The sequence below is a fragment of the Pinus tabuliformis genome, chromosome 2_1 (genome assembly GCF_031772625.1).
Source record: "Pinus tabuliformis cultivar Carrire ecotype Pingquan chromosome 2_1, CPIR1, whole genome shotgun sequence".
Classification (NCBI taxonomy): domain Eukaryota; kingdom Viridiplantae; phylum Streptophyta; class Pinopsida; order Pinales; family Pinaceae; genus Pinus; species Pinus tabuliformis.
In genome coordinates this window covers 350,647,676-350,671,366 of record NC_142299.1, presented here as the reverse complement: position 1 = coordinate 350,671,366, position 23,691 = coordinate 350,647,676, and the positions used below count along the sequence as shown (strand labels likewise).

The following is a 23,691-nucleotide window of genomic DNA, read 5'->3' as shown; positions in this document are numbered from 1 at the left end:
AATAATAGTGGTCATCCATGGGGCAGAATAATAAAAATTTGGGGACTACATGGGCACAAAAATAATAATAAGGGGGCTACACTCACAATAACAATGAGGTAATACACTAGTATTATAGGGATCTAACATTTCTATTTTAAGTTACAATGATCTTAATTCATCCAAGAAGTCAGGTTGAAAAGTCATCCTCAACTAACTCATTCCAAATAAGGTGTAAAAATTTGAGGCTTGTGCGGTATTCTCTAACAATTTCAAACAACATCAAATATCAATGAGCCAATAGATTTGTGTCAATATCGAGGATCAATTTGTTAGAATTAGCATTTTGTTAATCAAATTCATCCATAGAATAATAAAATGATAAATGCGTATAAAATGCAGGTAAAATCCCTACTCTGTTCATTAACATGATTTAATTTCACAATAGACTTAGAAAATGCTATGAAAATTGAGAAATAAGGCAAGGAAAATATGACAATTATAAGGCGCAACACCTACATGTAGTATCCCACAGGGGACCACTCCATAACTAAATATAGAATGAACTTGTGGCTCCACATGTGGGATCCTCATATACATGTGGCCTATATGATCTAAAGAACCAAAAACTAATCCAATAATAGCTCTAAGAATGGCCTCGATTCTGAGCGGTCTATATCAAACTTAGTTCTATATCCAAAACTAGATCCCAAAGAACCCACTCGTATTTCGTTATGCTCCTTCATAGCAAGAAACAATATAAAACAATAATAAAAAAGCCTCCTTCACCCTTAAAAAATACTCAAGTCATAATCCATTGAAATAATTATTCAAATATACAAATATCAAATAGCTCTGGCTATGGGAAAACCAGAAAGCACAAAAAATTAACCCAGTACAAGGGCTTAGAAATACATTTCCAGTACTAGTAACCACCTTGCCTTAAATAAAAGTGCATTTGCCAAGCGACAAAAGAAATTACACACCCATACTGTAGAGTTCACAAACCCGCACTGTAGTATTTACACACGCACAACTTACACACTTGCAGCTCAACAATGGGGACTATAGAATTTATACATGCGAATCCCATAGGAATTCAACCTTCCCCTCAATTTTCTAGAATGGTAGAGGGTGATTGCAACCAAATACGACCTACAAACCAGGAAATAAGGGAAATTGCAACTAAATACGACCTGTAAACCATGAAATTGGGGTGATTGCAAGAAAATCCAACCTCCAAAACAGTCGAATCCGGCCTTTGGAATATTTATTGTACTTATTATTTATGGCTAAAATGTAATAATTATTTATTTTTTAAATATTTTTTGGACTAAATATAGAAAAGGGGACTAATATAAAAACTTAGTTCCCCCCAAAATATAAAACTGCTTAAATTTTGTGTTTGGGCTAAGATTTTCCCCTCACGATTTCTATGTTTACAAAAACCTCTTTCTGTTTTTACACATCTATCATGTTTTGGGAGATACGATGACCTATTTGGACCCTATTTTTCAATAACTCATTAAATTCACACAATTATTTAGCCATCAAAGTATTTTAAGAATTCAATGAACATGAAATATTTCCAGAATTCAATGAAAAAAACACTTATTCCCCTATGCACAAAAGTCCATTGAGGTTTTCCCAAGAAAATAATCTTGACTCTTTATCATATGAATTTTTTTAAGAAAATAAATTTGATTCTTATTTCTTCATGCACCATGCGCAAACACAATAATTTTCAAAGAGCATATTTATTTATCTTTTAATGCGTGCTTGGAATCCTGCAGCCCAGCAAGACTCCTGACACAGTATTCTCCATCGAATTGATCATGTATGCCAAAGTACTATAGCCAACAATGGTCAGGTAAGAGATGAAGCAAACCTGAGATGAGTTCCCCACCAAGCTGAATTTCATTCAACTAATTTTGTGCGTATAATTATGTAAAAACACTCATTCCTTTGTCTTGGCTTGATTCTATACACAATTGGCCATCAGTTCTCATATTTTTTCAATAGGATTACAATAAGAAAAATTAAGAAAATTCAATATATTTTCTAAATCCTAAAAGTATTCCGTAAATGACACCATAAATAAGATTTTTGTTAAATCCTAAACTTACTCTATAAATCATTCATAAATCTCTCATTCTTTTTCAAGGTTGATTGGTGTTTTCCTTTATGGAAAAAATATCACTTATCCATACCTTTTCTAAAACTGTGACTCATTAGTTCTAAAACTCAAAAAATATACTAACTTAGAAATATAATTTATTTACATAGAAGAATATAAATTATTCTTAATACAAAATTAAGAATTAATTCTTGTAATATTCTTGTAAATAAGAAATAGAGGAATATCCATCTTATAATATCCATATAAGAATTAATAATATTTAATTATTCAACAACACTCATTTTACGAGAGTTTTTACAGTAGCTTATGCTAGGGATATTACAATTTCTGCTCAAAATAAATGTACATGGGGATCATACCTTTATTATTTCATGCCTCCAATTCCAGTATTTTATGTTGGAAGCTCATAGAGATCTTGCACTGTAAGTTTTTTGGGGTATTTGGAAAACCAGAAATGCCTACATTTTTGAAAATGAGCCTCCAGATATTATGGCCAACAATCTCAATATTGTTCCCTACTTCAATGAGATTGGACCTTGGGTTACCAAATCTTCTTGCCAATATATTTCCTTCATCGACATGGGTGATTTTTTCCCAATTGTATTCTTTGATGGGGCCTTGTGTAAGGGTCAGTGTGGATGTTGACATTTTATCAAGCTCTCACATGCTGGTGCATACTGATTCTTTTCGCATGGAGGGACTAAGTTTAATTTCAGGGTGAAGGATGTCACTTTGTGGGTGTAAGGGAAAAGTTATCTTGAGGTTCTTCTCCTTCATCACTTGATGGCCAATATCTTATCTCTACTACCATCTTTCCTCGACATCTCTTTCCTTCATGTTTTCTGGGAGTAGAACTTGGAGGCAGATGCTCTCTCAAAGCATGGGGTCTCACTCCAAACTGGCCTAATATTTTTTGATCTCCTTCTCAATAGAGTTTTTTATGACTTTGCATCCTTTACTTCCTAGTCTTGGATGGCTCTCTTTCTACCCATTTTCCTTAGTGTGTTATTTGTTATGCCTCTGTGATGCATCTTTGTGACAACTTCTTACTCTCAAGAATATTTTCTTGGAGTCATTCTGATGTATTGGAATTCATCCTTATGACTCCTATAATCCTACTGACCTATCTTAGTTTATGATGACTCTTTGTAGGTAGTCTTTCTTTTCTAATCTCTTTCGCATGTATTTTCCACGAAATATGTTGTCGATCATTCTTCCCACTGCGCATAAATATTTAACTCCTCTTTTTCATGATGAATGTAGTTTTTCTTTTTTCTATTAAAAAAATATGTCAAATAAGTTATCACATCCTCAAGGCCCACTCCACAATTATGGACATGAAAGCGATGTTCATAGTCAAAATATATTGAGATGGGGATGAGACCAGAGTCTGAGAAACGAATATCATGAAACCATCAAGAAACGAGCCTAATCTTCTATATAAAGAACCTATAAATGAATAATCTAAGGAGACTTAAACTGTATAACTAAATGACTCGAAAAAAATATCATAGTTCAGATGCCATTATACACAAGTTTCAAATCGTGATCAAGCCTAGCGATATCCATTGAACATACTTTCAATCCGAATATTTTAAGTATTATAAATTTTGTTTTTTTATTCTAGGTATGATATGTTTGGTTTTTTTAAGAATCTCTTAGATATTTCTTAAAATAGTAAGTTTCAATTTTGTAATCTGTAAAAGGCAAGTAACACTGTGATATTTGAGAGAAATGGATCTATCTATGCAACAACAAAGGCTCTCAATATTATGAAAACATTCCAAGACCAAATTAGAAAAACAAAGAAAATCTACTCATAATTCACTAATCACCGTAACAAAGTACATGGCATACAAATCTATACTCCTGACCAAGCAACGATAAAGTGAAACAACATTTGTGCAGCTTAATATTCTTTTGTTTTTTAATTAAAATTCTAATGGCCTTCCTGTTTTCATTTTTCATAATGTTTCTAAAGGTTATTTTATTGATGTGATGATTTTCATATTTGTTTTCCTAATTTCATAACTATTATTCTAAAAATGGTTAACATTATCCTTATTATAATTATTTAATTATTTAATTTATTATTTATAATATTATATTAAATAAATATATTTTTTTATTTTAATATTAAAGTTATTTTTAACAATAAAATAGTCGAATAGTCGAGTAAGGATGTTGGGTAAGTTATATGTGTTAGGGACCAACCCTAACCCCTTTATTTATGTAATAATCCCAACAACCCGAGTGAGAGTCATAGTTAGTTAGAGAGTCAATAAATCTCGTATTAATAATTGTAGGTGGTTGACCCGCATTAGAGAAAATGGACCACAATTAGTTGTAAATGGATCATAACTAATAAGTAAAGTGGTTAACTTGTGTTATATAAGGGACCACTAGTAGCTAGGCTGTTGGATGTAGTTTAGCTATAAGTAGTTTTAGTTAGTAAGGGAAATATGATTAAGTCTTATTGTAATTGATCTCTACTCTGCTAGATGTTTCCCCATAAAAGAGGCAAGTGAACAATGAATTTGTTTCTGAATAATATAATACCTTGTAGTTTTTCTCATTTCCTTTTGTGTTTTGGGCTATATGTCTTCCTATTTCTTGTATTCTAAATTTATCACGGGTCAAGAGAATAATGAGTGGTATCAGAGCACTTTCCAGGAACAATTGTACCTCCAATTTTCAAAGAATTGTTTTCAGGCTAAACACATGTTCCAACGTCTTTAAACCACATGATCTATCATTAAGAGCATAAACTTGTGGATTTGGGGAGGCATGCATGCAAGAACTACAAGAGGTGGTCACATTTATTGGACTCCCTCATAACTCCTATGGGTACCCCTTCAAGTAGTAGTGCATTAGACAAAAGAACACATAGGCTACACTTCCACGTACCCTCGGGTTTATTGGAAACCCCCTATGCTCACCAGAAACCTAACCTTAGATAATTCATTGGTCGTCTTGCTGCTACAGTACATAGAGAAAAAAAATTGGGAAGATCACTCACACGTATAATAGGGTAGTCGATTAGTATTGCTAAGGGTACAGTCAATCCTCCTTAGTTAGTGCTCTAAAAGATAGGATCGAGTACTACTATTGGACACCCATGTATATTGCAATCTATAGCACATGACACTCCTTTGTGAGCATAGTTTCCTCAATTATTTGCAAATCACCCTCTACCTTATCTTCCAAATCTGATCTAGTAGTTGGGGTTGTGCTGCTACCATACAACTAAGATTCATTATTTGGGGTTCTCACAGTGTATATCATATGGTCTGTGCAATGAGGGTTTTGGCTGCCATACTTTGAATCAGATTGTCACAACATATTCAGTAGGACCAAGACCTTGGGGTTTCATTTACTACAGTGAAGGACTAAGTTTCGTACGACATTGGGCAGTAGAAATTTTTTTGAAATTTAGCCACTGCAGTATTGAACAATTAGGAATAAAAATACTTAAAAAAAAAAACAATTTTGAGACCATTGCAATAGGGTTGCAAGAGACCTAGCCCATAAGCTTCAAGACGATGAGCTGGCTATAGTGGTACCATTCACTTATAAGCCTTCAATTTTCCGGTGATCCCAACAATTGTTTTCCACCATAACTTCAGGTGACCCCCGTCATTAGACTCTCAAGCTCGTACTCATTACAACAAGACTACTCTTAAGTAATTGACTGAGGTTGGTGTATGCTTGGCACCAGATCTCAAATTATGGCCAATGAGAGGATCAAAAACCTTGAAAAAAGGTTTGAAGTGTTCCAGGGAAATATGGACAAGATTAATACACAACTCTCAATACTAATATACCTTATTCAAAAGTCTCCTCGGGAGGATCCTAGTGTTGATGCACACATGGAAGGAGGCTCTAGCCATCACATTCACTTCCATGGAAATCACCACCATTCCAACCACCAAACACCCAAGCTAGACATGTACAAATTTGATGGCTCTAACCCTGTAGTCTAGGTAGCACAAATGCAATAATATTTCTTCCATAATGATATCTTTGAAGATCAAACTAAACTACATGTGGGAGTCCTTTACTTGGACTAGGAGAGATGGCAATAGTGGTAGTGGCATCAAAAATGTTATCGAGGGAAAGTAGCTTGGCACATGTTTTCAAAATCCATATGTGATCGCTTTGACCATGAATCTATTTTTTTGGGTTGTCTCACTAAGCTCTGAAAAGAAATAATAGTAAAGGAATACATTGCATGCTTTGAGAATTTGACCATCAGAAATGACGGTATAGGAGATGACTTCTACTCGAAATGTTTCATCAGAAGCTTAAAATAATCCATCCAATCCCATGTCCGCACGCACCACTTAGCTACTTGGTTGGACGGCTACATAAAGGCCCTATAGGTGGATATCACTTTAACCGCCCAGTCCAATCATCTAAATTTCATCACCAAGGCACATCCCACCTAGGCTCAGGGCCCCACCCGAACACTTAAGGTTCAAAAGGTGTCACCAACAAAAATGGGTGAAAGAGGAAAACAAGGATTGTGCTACTACTGTGATGACAAGTACTCCCATGGATATATATGCAAGGAACCAAAATTATTTCAAATTGATGCTTCTAATAACAACTCACGTGAGGAAGCTGCATCCCTTGAGGTGCCTGATGATGAATTTAGGGAAACCCAAATTGAGAATGATATCACAGCTATGCCAAATGAGCCGGTTATCTTACTCCATCTATTGGTTGCCATTTCTTCGTCTCAAACTCTTAAAATATGAGCATCTATTAACATCAACCAATAGGGGTATTGATTGATAGTGGCAACACTCATAAATTTATCCATAAGTGAGTTGCAAAATCTATGTGTTGCTTTGTGCGGTCAACATCTAATTTCCAAGTCCTTATCGTTAATAGGGGGACTATGAAATTTGAAGGTCATTGTGAAAATATTAAGCTTCAGATTGGATACTACCACATAAGAACCCACATGTTTTCTATTGAAATGGGTGGTTGTGACATTGTCTTCGGTGACGAATGGCTTCGCACATTGGGGCCTATCAAATGGATTTCTAGGAATTATATATGAGCTTTAAGCAGAATGAAAACATTCATACATTACGAGGACTCCAGGAAGGTGCTTCTACTATCATCAACTCGCATCAAATGGATAAGATGTTTATGAAGGGACATCATGGAGTCATCATCGAATTGAATGACATCCAGGCCATTGAATCCACTACTCATCATATTCATCTTAAGACGCAACAGGTCTTCGATCGCCACCAACGGGTATTTGATAAACCTAAATAGCTTCCACCCTCTAGGGGTGAACATGATCATAGCATCCCTTTGGTCCCAAGAGCCCAACCGCCTAATGTGCACCCCTATCAATATCCTTTCACCTAAATAAATGAAATTGAAAAAATCATCAAGGAACTCCTCGAAGCTGGTGTTATTCACCCCAGCATCAACCCTTATTCATCTCTAGTAGTCATGGTTCTAAAGAAATATGGAGAAGAGTGCATGTGTTTAGATTTTCAAGCCCTCAACAAGCTCACTATAAAGGAAAAATTTGCTATTCTGGTTGTTAATGAACTTCTTGATGAATTGTATGGTGCTCAATTATTTACGATGCTATATCCTTGCTAGGGCTATCACCAAATATGCATGAACGAAGTAGATATATCATCGACTGCCTTCTGAACTCATGAAGGCCATTATAAATTTCTACCCATGCCATTTCATTTATGTAATGCTCCATCTACTTTTCAAAGCCTCATGAACCACCTGTTGAAACCATATCTTCGAAAATTTTTCCTCATCTTCTTGATGGCATTCTCATCTACAGCCTAACCTGGGACAAACATCTTGAACATGTAGACCTGATATTGCAACTACTCCAGGATGACAAATTTATTGTCAAATTATCTAAGTGCTCATTTAGCATGGAAAAATTCAAGTATTTGGAACATATTGTGGGTCATGAAGGAGTGAGGTTTGATCCAAAAATGATATAGGTAATGTAAAATTAGCCCAAACCAGAAACCTTGAAGAGTTTGAGGGGATTCTTGGGTCTCACTATCCACTATCACAAATTTGTCCACAATTTTGGTCACATTGCTAGACCCCTCACTAATATTCTCAAGAAAAAATTATTTCTCTAGACTGGTGCAACTCAGCAAGCCTTCTTGGCTCTCAAACAAGCCATGTTCTCTACTCTCGTACTAGCCTTACCAAACTTCACCAAATATTTTGTGATTGAATGTGATGCTTTTGGTACCAATATTAGCACTGTATTAATTGAGGAAGATAGACCATTGGCTTTCACCATCCAACAACTAAGTGGAAAACATCTGGGTCAATCTACATATGAGAAAGAAATGATGGCCATCTTACATGTAGTAGACACTTGGAAGCCATACTTGTTGGGGGACATTTCTAAATCTCAATGGACCATCAAAGCCTAAAATATTTTCTAGAGCAACTTCAATCATCGCCAAAATAAAATAAATGGCTTTCCAAAATGCTGGGATATGATTATGATATAATTTACAAGAAAGGGCATGACAATGTAGTAGTTGATGCTTTATCATGCCAATTTGAAGATGAGATCACACTACTATCAATATCTCTTCCCATACTAGATTGGATTGAAGAGGCTTACAAGGAATGGTCCTCCCAAACCTCTCTCTCCCAAATTATTAATAACTTGAGAGAAAATCCTAATTCCTCAGCTGACTAATCTTGGAAGGATTATATTCTTCACTACAAGGATCAAGTAGTTATATTGCTAGCATCCACCCTCAAAACTTGTGTTTTCGACTAGTTGCATTCATCTACAACTAGAGGGGATTCATGCTTTCAGAAGACTTATGATCACACTCATTGTTATTTCTTTTGATCTCACATGAAAAATGACATTCTTACTTTTGTAGTTGAATGGGATGTGGGTCAATGCAAAAAAGGGGAAACAATCAAGTTATTGGGAACCTTACAACCATTACCACTCCCTGCCTCTTTGTGGACGAATGTTTGCATGGATTTTATTATTGGTCTCCCAAATTAGGGAAACAAATCCGCATATGGTGGTTATGGACAAACTTTCTAAATATGCTCATTTTTGTGTTCTACCATGCCCTTTTACCCCCACTTTGATGGCTCATGTTTTCTTGGACTAGAGCTTCAAACTGCATGGTATGTTGACTTCCATTATGTTTGATTGCGACCCCACTTTCACAAGGATATTTTGGCAATAACATTTCAAACTATAAGGCCCAAATCTAAGGTCAAACAGAAGCAATCGAAAAGAATTTGGAGACATATCTAAGGTTCTTCACTTTAGCAAAGTAACATCAATGGGTACATTAGCTACCTTAAGATGAATGGTGGTATAATACTAACTATCATGAAGCCACCAAGACGATTCCATATGAGGCAGTGTATGGCTAACTCCCACGTTCACCTATTTCCTATATCCCTGGATGTTCTAAGTTGTAGGGAGTTGATAAAATTGTATAGAACCATGCCACCATGATAGCTCATCTCAAAGGTAATCTACACCAACCTCACAATTGAATGAATCAATTGGTAGACTAGCATCATTATGAGCATACATTTCAAGAAGGGGATCAGGTATTCTTGTGACTGCAACCATATATGAAAACATCTCTCAAATAAAAAGGTTACCAGGAACCAGCACCAAAATTGTATGGACCTTAGTAGATACTTCAACGCATAGGAGCAACCACTTACTAACTAGCCTTGGCACCTACTTCAAAACTCCATCTGGCCTTCCATGTATTAGGCCTCAAGAAAGTGGTGGGGAACAATTGTAGAGTTCAAACAAGTCTACCCTAATGGGGTGAGGAAGGATCACTTTGGCTCCAACAAGAACATGCCCTCGATACTCGTTAAAGACATCTCCATGGCTGCATGATGAAGGAAGCCCTCATCAAGTGGAAATACACCTCTCTAGAAGATGCGACCATGGAACCAGCCACTATTCTTCAATAGTTTCCACAACTTCAACGTTGAGGACAAGGCTAATTTTGATTGGGGAGGGCATGTTAGGGACCAAGCCTAACCCCTTTATTTATGCAATAAGCCCAATGGGTCGAGCGATAGTCATATTTAGCTAAACAGTCAATAAACCCAATATTAATAATTGTAAGTGGTTGACCCGCACTAGAGAAAAGGGAGCACAGTTATTTGTAAACTGGCCATAGTTAAGAAATAAAGTGGTTAGCGCATGTTATGCAAGGGACCACTAGTATCTACGTTGTTGGATGTCATTTAGCTATCAATAATCTTAGTTAGTAAAGGAAATATAATTGAGTCTTATTGTAATCGAGCTCTGCTCTACTAGAGGTTGCCCCTTTGAAGAGGCAAGTGAACACTGAATCTGTTTCTATATAATAAAATACTTTGCAGTTTTTCTCATTTCCTTCTGTGTTCTAGGCTATATTTCTTCGTATTTCTGGTATTCTGGATTTCTCGTAGGTCAAGAGCATAAAAATATGCATATGTTTTTCCTTCGCACATATGCTTTTATTGTTTCACCATTTATATATCAATTGACATTGTTGAGAAACTTATCATTACATGTTTGTCAAATCAAATTTGTAGCCTTCTCATAGCTATGATGTGTGATACCAATTTCTTGAGGCATTCCTTTCAGTAATAAATATATGAACGAAAACTGTTTAAAATTTTTCATAAATTTATGTATTATAATAATGATATGAAAATTTAATTAAAAAATAAATAAATTGCATTTGAGATTTAAAATTATATTGTTGTAAAAAACCATGTTTGGATTTTATATTTTCTTTCTCCCATTTTTATTATTGGATTAATAGTAATATAAAACTATATTTTATAATGTGATTGGTTACTAGAAATCCAATTATTCTCACTTCCAAACGTCATTTTATTACAATGGTATAACTGCAAAAACATTAACTTAATATTTTCACTCATCGAAAAACTTTTCTAGTTGTAAAGACATTTATTTATGTGATCTCTACATTGCATTTGCTAGCTATGCTTTCCATGTAGTGCATTTCCTTATAAGAATATTTAGGATTTCTCCGTACTCTTTCTCTCTAATTCCTCCATAGCTATCAAATGTCTTGAGTTATGGCTTTCCCATTTAATGAACAAAACTTGATTTAAGGTTCATTAGTGGTTTTCCAAAACATTCAAAATTTATCTCATAATATGGTGAAGATTGATGCAACCGAAGGGCCTTATTAATCCATTGAGCACTCACTAAAATGTTTGAATAGGGTTCCAAAATCACCCATCATGAAACCAAATTTTATAATGTTAGAGACGATCGTCTAAGGAATTTCAGGAATTTCTACCTTGATTAATTTTATTTCATTTTTTTAGCTTTTATTATAATAATATTAGAAAAAACATGACATGATTATAAAATTCTTATGGATTTATAGGTCCTCTAGTTATGCTTAATAATTTCTCAACATGGTCCCAATTATTAAGTGAGGTCCCAATTATGAAGTGAGGTGATACCTATTTTTTACCACTTTGAAGGAACATATGGTACTATCATAAGTATTCTTATTATGTTTTATAAATTTTGAAATAAATTCACATATTTTCTTTATTTTTAAATATTTTATATTAAAATTGAGAATTTGTAATGTTTTTTCAATTATGAAGTTCATATGTCTTAATTTCATGTTTATCATAATTTTGTGCAATTCTATTATGTAGTTTCATGAAATTCACTATTAATAGAGAATAATGATACCATAATATCCTTAAATAAAGAATTCAAAACTTTTTTCCCTACATTAAAAACCAATATTTTTGTGTTGATGCTACAAAAGTCCATGATAGAATATGTCTCATTTTATCTCTCAATACTATCTACAATTATTTCTCATATGGACTCTATAGAAACATGCTATGAAACGTAAATAATGAAAAAAGAAATATATTTGATTGAATATATGTAAGAAATTTTAGATTGATGAAAAATTTCTCCATACGTATGCATGACTTGACCTAAGTCTTCAAACAATCATCCACATTTTATTATTAATGATAAATACTTAAATCCTAGTTTTGTATGGTATGATTTAGTGATTTCGGTATTATAGAGGAAAATAGGAATTCAATACCATGTTATATAAACTTACAAAACATGTAAGAACTTCCTTAAAAATATGTACTCAAATATTCAAAAGAGTATTTGTCACATCTTGAAATACATTGGAGCTCCAATTTGTGCATTACTTGGAATTTCATGAAACATCATTGAATGATATATTTAGTGTATATTTGGACTTAATTGATACTCCACGCCGCATCATTAAACATTTTATTTTAGTATATATTGGGACTTACCTAATAGTTCATGCGACATCATTGCATATTTTATTTTACTATACTCTTGTTGGACGCATAATTCATTGATGTTGTTTTATAAATTGTGTGTTTCAATATACACCAGAATATGTGTTGAGGTTAATATTGTTCGAGGTTTCTCAAACATGACATTATTGCAAAGGGGCTATTTTATATATATTTAGCTCATATATTATGATATTATGAGAAGTTTTATATGGATGTTGTCTTTTCTAAAAAAGAATTAGGAATCCCCAAGATTATTGTCCTCATCCACATGCCTATCGCCAAAGGAAAAATGGACATAATTTTAAACAAAAAATATACAATGATATATCACATACAGATAATCTTCCTTCGAACATGTACTTTTCATAGGACACTTCCTCAAGAAGATATATTTCTCAAAAAACCCTAGTAGGTTTTGTTAGTAAGTTGCATGCTTCATCTTTCTAGCAATTTTCATATGTATACTTTATCATTATTTTTTAGCCTTTGACCCTCATGCATGCATTATTTAGGTATTTTATGTGTCAAGCAATAATGTAATTGGATATTTTACAAAATATAAGGATATATCTGAATGAATAAAGATAAGAAATATATTTTAATCTCCTCCTTATTGTAGTATCTTTGAGCTATGAAATTATATGAAAAGTTTTAAGAATGAGCTCCATAATTATGTATTAGACCCTATCATCTAATCCTTGTTACTTTCTAGAATATGATTCATTGGATTATTTATCACTGAACATTCACATAATGTTAGGTTCCTTTGAAGGACAAAATCCCACCCGTAATGGTCTCCTAATTAGATATATTATTTCAAAGTAAATCCTCTCACCAAACTCTCCTTTGGAACCAATCCTAAAGGAATCTCTTCCTAGGGAGTCTTAATTTTAGGGTCTTTTTATTTTATTGGCTTAACATCCACCTAAAACATTCATATAAAACAAGGATTTTGGTCATTTGGGATCCTCCCTACCACCTACAATTCCATCATTTTCATATATATATATATATATATATATATATATATATATATATATATATAGATATTTGTGGAGATTTCCATTCCAACATATGTCATCTTTGGTGCATGACCTAGGGTGTCATAGACTCAATGCTTTTGTTCTTCGAAGAAATTTGTTATGGTATATCATCTATGTATAGTGACTCTTCCTCAAATGATTTATATTTCCATTTAAATAACTTTGTCTAAGTAATAGTTATTTTCATCATTGATGCAATATTTAACCAACCTACTACTTTTATTTTATACTACAACATGAATATGTAATTCTCTAAATATCTTGGAAAACTACATGATGAAATTTTGAATCCATGGATATGTAGTATTGTTAAATACTTTAAGTCTTGCATCATATGAAACCAGCTGAATTTTTTTTTATTATCAACAACCATATAGAAGGTTTGGCTTAATATTTATGGTAGTATTTATGTTTCACCAAATTTCTACATTAAGCCAAATGAAGTGAGATCTACTATTTCTAACAAAAAAGTGCATTTATGCTTAGTTCCTTATATTATTCTCTTAGATAATATTTTTACATTTTAAGTTATCTATCCAATTCTATGTGTAGGTGGTCACATCTTCCCAAATAACAAGGCCAAATCATGGAACATTATATCAAGCTTTTGACCAATCTTCAAATCTAATTCTATACCCATGGCCCCAAAAGAGGTACTTGTTTTCCAGTGTAATCATGGTTTCTCATTTACTTTTCAATCATGAATTATAACTTTTTGAGAGAATATTACAACAAAAACGTTATCTCCATGCACTTATTATAGAAAAAAGCTAGATAAATTTCGTCACTTCATTCCTTCATTTAACCTTAAACCTATCGTTCACCAAACATTTATCACAACCATTTATACCCTCTACCTCATATGAAACATTCTAATCCATACACTATGTCCCTTAACACATCATTCCCCAAATGTTAGTGTCACTATTAGAAGACAAAAAACCACACCAATGTAAATGACATTCTATTACAAAAATAATCTAGATTGACAAATACATTATGGAAAGTTGAACATTCCCTTGATTCTTCTTATTCAACTTAATTTCATACATCTTTCCCTCCACCCAAAACTTTACCTCTTCCAAGACTTATTATAAGAGTTCCTTCTTTTCTCTTAATGACTAAAGCGAATTATTACCATTCCTTGAGTATGTTATTTACTAACAATTTCAAAGTGAAAACACTACTCAATTCACTCTTCAAAATTCCATGTGAGGTATACATAATTCCAAATATGATGAATGTTTTAGCACCTATAATATGTGTAAAGGAGTAGAGCCTTATGCATTCACCTTTATGGAATTTTTTATTTATCGTGATGGTGTGGTACAACAAGATAGCTTACACAAATGTATCTCTATCTTTGTTGTACCTCTCACCAAGATAACCCATCCCATTTGTACCAAAAGGTATATTAATTATCCTACTCATTCTACTAATCGAGTAATATACCACTCCCTTTTCATTTCTCTAAATCACATTTTTCTTACACATTCCTTATCACATCATTTATTTTCGTCTATTTTAGGAAAATTCAATAAAAATAGTGTCTTTCGTATGCTTCCCTTCTCCTATTTGTCTATCTTCGTACCTCACAATCTAGTACCCTCAGTGCTCTTAGTTGTTATAATGAAGTTATCTCTAGCACCTTTACCAAATCATGGGAAAACATATAATTATTATAAATTCATAATATAACCAGGTTCTCAACATGTTTTTATGCATCATCTTCTAGACTAATTAGTGAAAGTGGGCCAAATCTTGCATCTTATTTCTTTTTGAACCAACAACACAACACTCATTTTTCACAGTTATCTTGTATTAGCTTGTGGGATAAAAATAGTCACTAGCACACCACTACACTTTGGAAAAATATAGTTCATCCAAAATTTAATCCCTAATATCCCCAGAGTGACCCATGTGATGATAAATATTTTTTATACACTTAATACACCAAGTATATAAGACACAATGCACCTTCCCATCCTTGCATTTATGTAAAAGTGGTAATGCAACACAATAGTTGATGTTATCATTATTTTTCTACTTATACAACACCAAACATTTTCTACACCCATACTAGCATTCAAGTTCTTTAGAAAATGCTTCACATGTCCATTCAATAGTTAATTACAAGTAATTATAATTTGATTTTTGATCATTTTTTATAATCCTTTAATAGCACATAATATGTTACACCTATCACCTTTGGTAGATGGTGATCAACTAATTGGAACCACAAACCCTTTGATAAGTTATGCAAACATCAACACACCACTTTCTGAAATAAGTAAAACCTACATTCCAACATATATTCATACCACAACACCATATCACGAGTATATCTTCTAGATCTATATGTTGCTAGGAATTATTTAAACATTAAATTCCCATCACATATTATCATATCATTAACTGATTAGAGTGGCTAGGGAATATAACAAGGTGAGCTTAACATTATATGGTATATGAACCCACCCTAAGTGAAATGCATGCCTTACGAACCCATCATGATTGTTGGGGAATAGGTGGCAAACTTGGGCTTCAAGATAATTTTCCAACAAAACCCCTTCACACACCATCTCATCTTGCAACACCTTTGAGCAAGTGAAGTGTCACCTTAAGCATCTAGGGGAAGCTACAGGAACTAGACATTTATATAGTGTTGAAGAATAAAACAACCTATAACTATCCTAATTTAACATATTATTGATTATTATTATTCAAAAAAAATAAATGAATTATACCCCAATTATGTGCAATAATCCCATCATGCATATGTCTCAAAGTAACAAAATCATGAAAAATAGAAAAGCCACTACATATTGCACAAATAAACAGAGTAGGCCAAAAAAAATATTTATATTACTATTGTGAATATTTCACTACAACTAATTCCATCACTACTCACTATTCATAGCAAACCATTGATCATTACAGCACAGGACTATATGTCTACATCTCAAGACGTCTCTTACCTCTCAGCCTTGACCTACTTATAGGATTACATTTGGATGTAAGCCAACACAAAACCCCTTAGTAGTAAATTATTACTACGGTTTGGAAAACATTACTATGGGCTAGTATATATTACTATATGCTAGTCTATACAAAATTGACTGAGATTATTTCCTTATTCTTCGCACTTCCATGTGCTATACATGTGTTAGCCTTTCAATGTGATGCTTCTTTGCATATCTACCCAAAAAAACTACTCTAACAATCGTTCACCATGTTAACACCCTATCACCCATGGTTCAATGTTGTTATACACTCAAACTTTATAGCATCCAATACAAATCTACCCTATTTGCACCAATTTCCCATAAACCAAGTGCCATTGGAAATCTTAGTACCATTAACATTCTTTACAAATCCTAGAATAGGATTCGTGGAAGATGTTATCATTCATCAATATTAAGAAATTTTTTTATGTGATTATCATTCTCTTTGGGAACCACATTCTCTTATATCACTGAGTGAGAAGGATGATTTTTCGATTTACATATTGTACATGCACACTGTAAAAAATCATACTATTTATACACAATAATTATTAGAGCCTTCCCCTAGTCATGCACACCATAATTACATTAGTAAATATAATAGATAAACAAGTTCTATTACACCTTATAGGGAATTAAAAGGAAAAGTGATATATTTCATAGGTGCATTTGGTATCTTTAGTCTCAACCATTTATTTAGCTTACAAAATAAGTGAATGAAGTTACATGGTCATGACATTTATTGTTCATTTTGTGTCAAGTTTTAACCTCTTATATCAGATGATTATTGAGAAAAAGGTCATTACATACTTCATTATGCATTAGAAGCATCCTTGACCCATTACAACATAGTGACCCTAATTTAAACATATCTTAGACAATGAAAATCACAAAGAACTTCCAATAGGAAGCTCCTCAAAATAAGAGTCATCACGAGGAAGCAATAAAGATAGTGCTAATCTTCGTGCAAATCCACCTATTCTTATATGTCAAACATCGAACATTGATTCACAATTTTAGACCCTTTTTCATCTACCTATGAAGATTCTTAAAATGAGATGAAAGTCAGGTTATCTTTTATCTAAATCAAGTGAAAAAAAATTAACACATAGATATACTATTTGTCAACACATCTTTGGATGAAGGTGCACCTACTCATTAGAACACATACCTCAAGGATATAGGTAAATTTTTACCTTTTATGCTTCAAGTTGTGTGCATATATTGGCACATGCATGTTTTATTTATTTGTTTCAACATTTGAGATATATGAATGATGTTGGGCACGGGATCGCCCAAGGGAAGTTTGAGGCTAAAAGCCCAGATTTTGGCTAAAAAGTGTAAATCTGATGTAAAGACTCTGCATTTTGTGGGTGCGGACCACGAAGTTGTAAATGAGTCATACGGTTGTCTGCCCTCAATTTTGCAATGTAATGTCGACTTTACAGATCTGAGTGAGGCTCTAAGTTGTAAATCAATCAATAGAAGAGTTAGAATGATGATGGAATAGAAGGATAGTGGAAGATCTAAGTGTAGAGTCAAGTCTTTGGATCGTAGAGTAGGAGAAGGCTCTGTAGCTAAGTGCGTAGAGGCCTAGTAGTCCACAATTGAGTGCGTAGACCCCTGCATCAAAGTGCGTAGGGCGAGTCGAGTCTATAACTGTTGAAGCATTAATAAATAGAAGTTTTACATCAATTCTGTGTATATATTTCCTGTTTTATGTATTGAATATATAGGGTATAACTTGCATTTCTATTGTCTATATGGTGCGCAAACATATATGATTGTGTTGATTAAGTAAATGTGAGATAAGGTATTAGTTTATGTGAAGTTAACTAACAATTGTAAGAAGATAAGTAAGATATGTTGTGTAACTTGGGGAAATAGTGCAGATTGCTACCCTAGCAGTGCAAAAGCATCTCAACCCTTGGTTAGGGCTACGTAAAAGGAAATCCTAGCAGATCGCGAGGGTTTCGCAAGTTAGGACAGTGCGCGAAGTGACTTGCACGAAGGTAGGCACAGTTGGACTAAATCGACCCCTCAAACATCTCTAGGGTGTGGAAACTTGGTTCTAGCATCCCCCCATACTACTTCAGGTGAGACTTTAGTTTTCACACCATGGGTTGATGCCGAAAGGCCAGTAGTGTAGGGATTTTCTTGGCTAATTAACTCTGAACCTGGGTCAGGCCCCATCAATCCAACAAATGGTTCCGTTTTCGGACCAGAATCTGAATAGAGATGTCTGATGTCGTATCATTGGAATCCAACTAAGAATGAAATTGAAGGTTGGTTGGACAGGAGGATTCATTACTAAGTTCGTGGTAGATACTTCAGTCAGCTATAATGAGGTAGAGAGGCTTTCTGAAGGGACTATGAGGTAAGTATGTAAAGTCCTTGAATACTTGGATTAAAATGTTATTATGTGAAAAGAGGGTTATGCAATTACCTTATGCTTGGGGCTAAGTGAAGTGGAAAAAATACAGGAACGAAGGAAATAAGGGTCCAGAAACTAGCCGCTTGATTTCACCTCTGCAAGGGGATGAGGAAGAACTCGCTGCGAAGTGAGATCCACCTGATAAGGCAAGGAATTCCATGAACACGACCCCCACCCACACCACCACCAGCTTCATTGCCTTCACCTCCATCTTCACCTATACCACCTTCGCCAACATCACGAGTGAATATGGCAAGAATGATAAAGTTTCCTGTGTTCAAGGGATTGGGAAACGAGGATCCAAACCAATTTTGGTTCATTGTAAGGGCTGTATGGGAAGCGCAGGGAGTTACAGATGACAATATAAAGAAAGTGACACTAGTTAGCCCCCTACAGGATCGTGCGTTGACCTGGTATATTAAGCACTCCAATGATAATCAAAATGTGGGAATCGCGGATATCTAAGTAGTGCTAAACAAAGAATTTAGCAGGCCAAAGTCTGAAGCATAGTCGATCATTCGGTTCAAAGAAATCATGATGCTACCAGGTTAAACACCTTGGGAGTTAGATCAGAGGTTGAAGTGGATGATTTGTGAAGCTAATATGAATCTAACAGATGGAAAACATCATGAATGGTTTGTAGCATCGCTAACACCACATTTAAGTAGTGCGCTATCGCAACATAAGTTAATGACTTAGTCAGAGGCCTTAGAGATCATGATCAGGCTGCATGAGACCCTCATGCAGGATCCTAACTTGGGAGTTTAGCAGATCCACGTCTAGTTGAAAAAATTATCCCTTGAGATGCAGAGTCTAAAACAGGACAGGGCAGCCCAACCAAAAGTGCACGAAGAGGTGTGGTGCATAAAATGCAAGGGTCAGGGTCATGATAAGGACCACTTCCTAGTATTCACAAATTACCTTGTGGGAGGAGGACCGATGCACTTAAGGCCAGAAGCACAAGCAGGACCTAGCATGGTGCCTACTTTGTGGTGCGTGATTTGTCAAATAGGAGGGAAACACGCTACAGACAACTACCATTTGTTACAAAAGTATACACAAAATTCGCAGCAATTGTTCTGTAACTCTTGTAGGTCAGTGGGACACGATGAGCACACTTGTAGAAGCTATGAGTTGATGATGGATAGAACTCGCACCTATAGAGTTCAAACCAAAACACAACCCCTAGACCATAATGCAAGAGTGGCACAAACAGGATTTTAGCGGCGCAGACGAGGCCGAAGTGGAGGAGGACCTGGAAGGGGTCATGATCAGCTGATCTCATACAATTGTGGAGGGCCAGGACATTATGCCCACAATTGTACGAATCCGACGTGACTGTTTTGTTTATATTGCACCTTGTTTGATCATGAGATAGAAGATTGTCCTACACTGATAGCTAGGATACATGACAAAGGAGCGCTACCACCTCCCTCTGACTCAAAACCTATAAATGATGAGGTCTGAGCCACGCGAGGAAGATCCGAATGTGAACATTGCTCTCGGATGTGGAATCGTGGCGGGAGATGACAAAGGCAAACAGCCCGAAGATAGTACTTGGGTTCGCAAAGCTCCGGCGAAAGAAGCAGAGTTTGATTTGGAGCGCGCTAAGGAAACCTTCATGGAAGCTAAGAAGATCTTTGCTAATGCCTCCACCTTAGGAAGCAAAGATAGGCCAGAGTCGGAGGTGGACCCATCTATGCTCACGACGTCCTTGGAAACATGCATGAAGTTATTGCGCGATAGTAAGGTTGTAAAGGGATTACAGGAACTCATTAATAGATGCGCTGGGACCATGCCAGGAGAACCACGCATGGTCCGGAAGATTGTGAAGCATAAGACAAGGACAGGAATCGAAATGAGGTTAACTATGAAGATTAGAGAATATGATAAGGACGAAGTAATTATGAATTGAGGATCAGACGCGAATTTTCTTCCAAAGCAAACATGGGAGTGCATGGGGAGGCCTATGCTATAGTGGTCTCCTATTCAGCTATGAATGGTGAACGAGCAGAAAATAATACCCATGGCATGATTGCAAGTAATCATTGGGGATATTGAGGGAGTGAGCACGCTAGCAGACTTTGAACTAATAAAGACTATTGATGACAACAATCCCTATCCCGCACTCTTAGGAATTCATTAGGGCACTGCCATGAATGGGGTGATTAATTTAAAGAAGCACAAGATGATTTTTGAAAAGAAGTCACTACGCGTAGTTATACCTCTATACCCTACTGAAGGACTGTGCTATACAGAGCCGGCGCACGACTATGAAAGTGATGATGATTTGGACTGCATCTATAAGATAATAAAGTGAAACCAAGACTGGGTGAATCCCACTGCGGATGGACAACTTGCATGGGAGTGCGAGAGCTCCTGTACTTAAGATTCAGATGAGGAAATGGAGCGATGGCAAAATCGGTTACACGAGGTGACTACACTGAATTGTAACATGATGACAAGGTCACTGCGTTGCGTATCGACAGAAGGAAGATAACTCCCTACTAATGATGGGTTAAGTGAGGTAGATACCTTCTTGGATAGATTTGAAAGAGAAATGCTGAAAAAGAAATGCTTCCAGGCCTTCAATTGGGCTACGCCCGTGAAGTGGTGGGGTACACACAAAGGGAGTTTGGAGGACTGGCACGAATACAGGAGAATGCCGTGCAGATGGCTTGGGAAGCCTAGAGTGTGATTGATAGATAAATACAATGGGTAAGATTATCCACTCGCACATCTAGCTAGGTGGATGCAAACATATGGAAAACAACCTACACGGATGTGCATGAGCTCTGCACTGAGAGGTATAGTCAATAAGCTTGTTTTGGGGGGGCAGAGATGTTCAGTTGGCTCTTAAGGTTGGATAGATAGTATGTGGGAAGAACAATCATGCAAAAGGTTATCCTTATGGAAGAATTTGACAAGGTGTATAACGCATTGAACAAGGTATGTAATGCACAGTGAAGTAATTGCGACCTCCGCATACTCGGACAAATGCCTTTTTGGTTGGTTGATAGAGTAGAGGCCATAATACCTATGGAGTCTATCATGGCTAGTCTGTGCATAGTGGCACTCGTAGGGATAATGGACCACGGAGCCCTGGAAGAAAGGCTCACACTGTTGGAAGAGCTTGAAGACGAAAGATTGGGACTCGATGAGGAGATCCAGCAGGGTGATCTTAGGCTCCAAGAACTCATGAATGAGAGAGTTTGGTTGAGGGAGAAAAGCGCCATGGTGGAAGTAGAAGTCAAGAAGCTTGAGGAAGGAATAAAGAAGGACTTTCTTGATAGAAAGACCATAGTGATAAAGTAGGATGGTCTCGATTATATTGACAGATTTGGGGACCACCACCGAGAGTTTCTTAGTTTGCTGCATGGGATGGGACCATATGTTATTAAGGAAATCACAGATGGTGGCACGGTGCAATTCGTAAAGTTAAATGGAGAACTCTTCACAGGAAAAGTAAATGGTAGTCAGGAAAAGCCTTACACAAGTGGCTCGTCCATCTGACTAGGCACGGGAAGCACAGTCTTAGCTCTCTAGGTAGCAAAAAGGAGGTGTGGGACTATAAACTACTCTACCCGAGAGTTACGCAATGTTAGGATTGCGTGTAGTAGTGAGATGTCACAGGGTCCGCGACAACGCAAGGGTAGTTGTGCTGCCATGCAGGTTGGCTGTAAAGTGACCATCATAGTCACTATTCACGATGTGATTCTTGGTTTGAGAACAAATGGAGTGGGCGGTAGGCATTTAAGGCGAAATTTATGAGCTATATTTTGGAAAATATGCCGCCAAGGGAGCAATAATGTACTATATTTGGGGAGAAGGATCAAATTTGAATTCAAAAGGTGCTATAAATTGCAAAGGGCAGCCCAGCAAACAACACTTGGCTATTTGAGAATTGAGCTATTGCGCTCCCAGAGATTCATGAACCCTGATTTATTCAATATTTTGAAGTCAAAGGCATTGTTTGAGCACTTACCTGAGCCATTAAGAGATTTGTAGAACAACAATATGGTAGCATCTGAAGAAACCATGGATATTAGAGAGATGACTGCTAAAGAGGCCACGCAAGCCATGACAATAGGAGATGCTCCAGAAAGCACCATGATAGTTGCAGAAATCCCTAAATCACCGTGCATGCTGAGACCCAAGAAAGATAAGAAGCTTATGGTACTGGTGCGTGTGTCGCCTAGAAACTCGCTGAGAACTAAACTTACCATGGATGAAAAGGGGAAAGTGATCAATTTGGAAGCTAATGAGGAGGAGGAATACCTTGAGGAAATCCTAGTGGAAGAGGAGGAGGACGAAGAAATGGAGGAAGAAACCTAGGGTGTGGACCCTCTAACCAGATTTCCTGCGTATGTTCCTCCACGGAAGGGGAAAGCAAGGGTGCCCAAGGACCTAGATGAGAGCAAGAGCTCTCTGTAGACTCTACTACTACCTGATGATAGCGATTTTGATGGAGAGAACTTGGGACAGGTGCCGGTTCTAAAATTTGAAGACTAGGATCTTGCAGCCCACGAGAAATTCCCACATTTGGCAACCGTGTAGCTAATGCAGCCAAAGAAAAATATAGCGGTGGGATTCATAAAATTGGAGCCGCACAAGTGATTGCGAGGAGTAGAGAAAGCAGGGTTGTTATACCTACTCTAGGTTCTGCATTACAATCGCGCCCCAGTGACTATTTTTGTCATCATGTAGCTAGTATGCCTTGTGAAT

General features: G+C 35.9%; 1 pseudogene; it reads right to left on the bottom strand.

Annotated features, from left to right (window-relative positions):
• Nucleotides 1-22,960, bottom strand: part of LOC149200300 (F-box/kelch-repeat protein At5g15710-like) — a 65,509-nt pseudogene extending 42,549 nt beyond the window's left edge.
• Between the last annotated feature and the right edge of the window lie 731 nt (nt 22,961-23,691).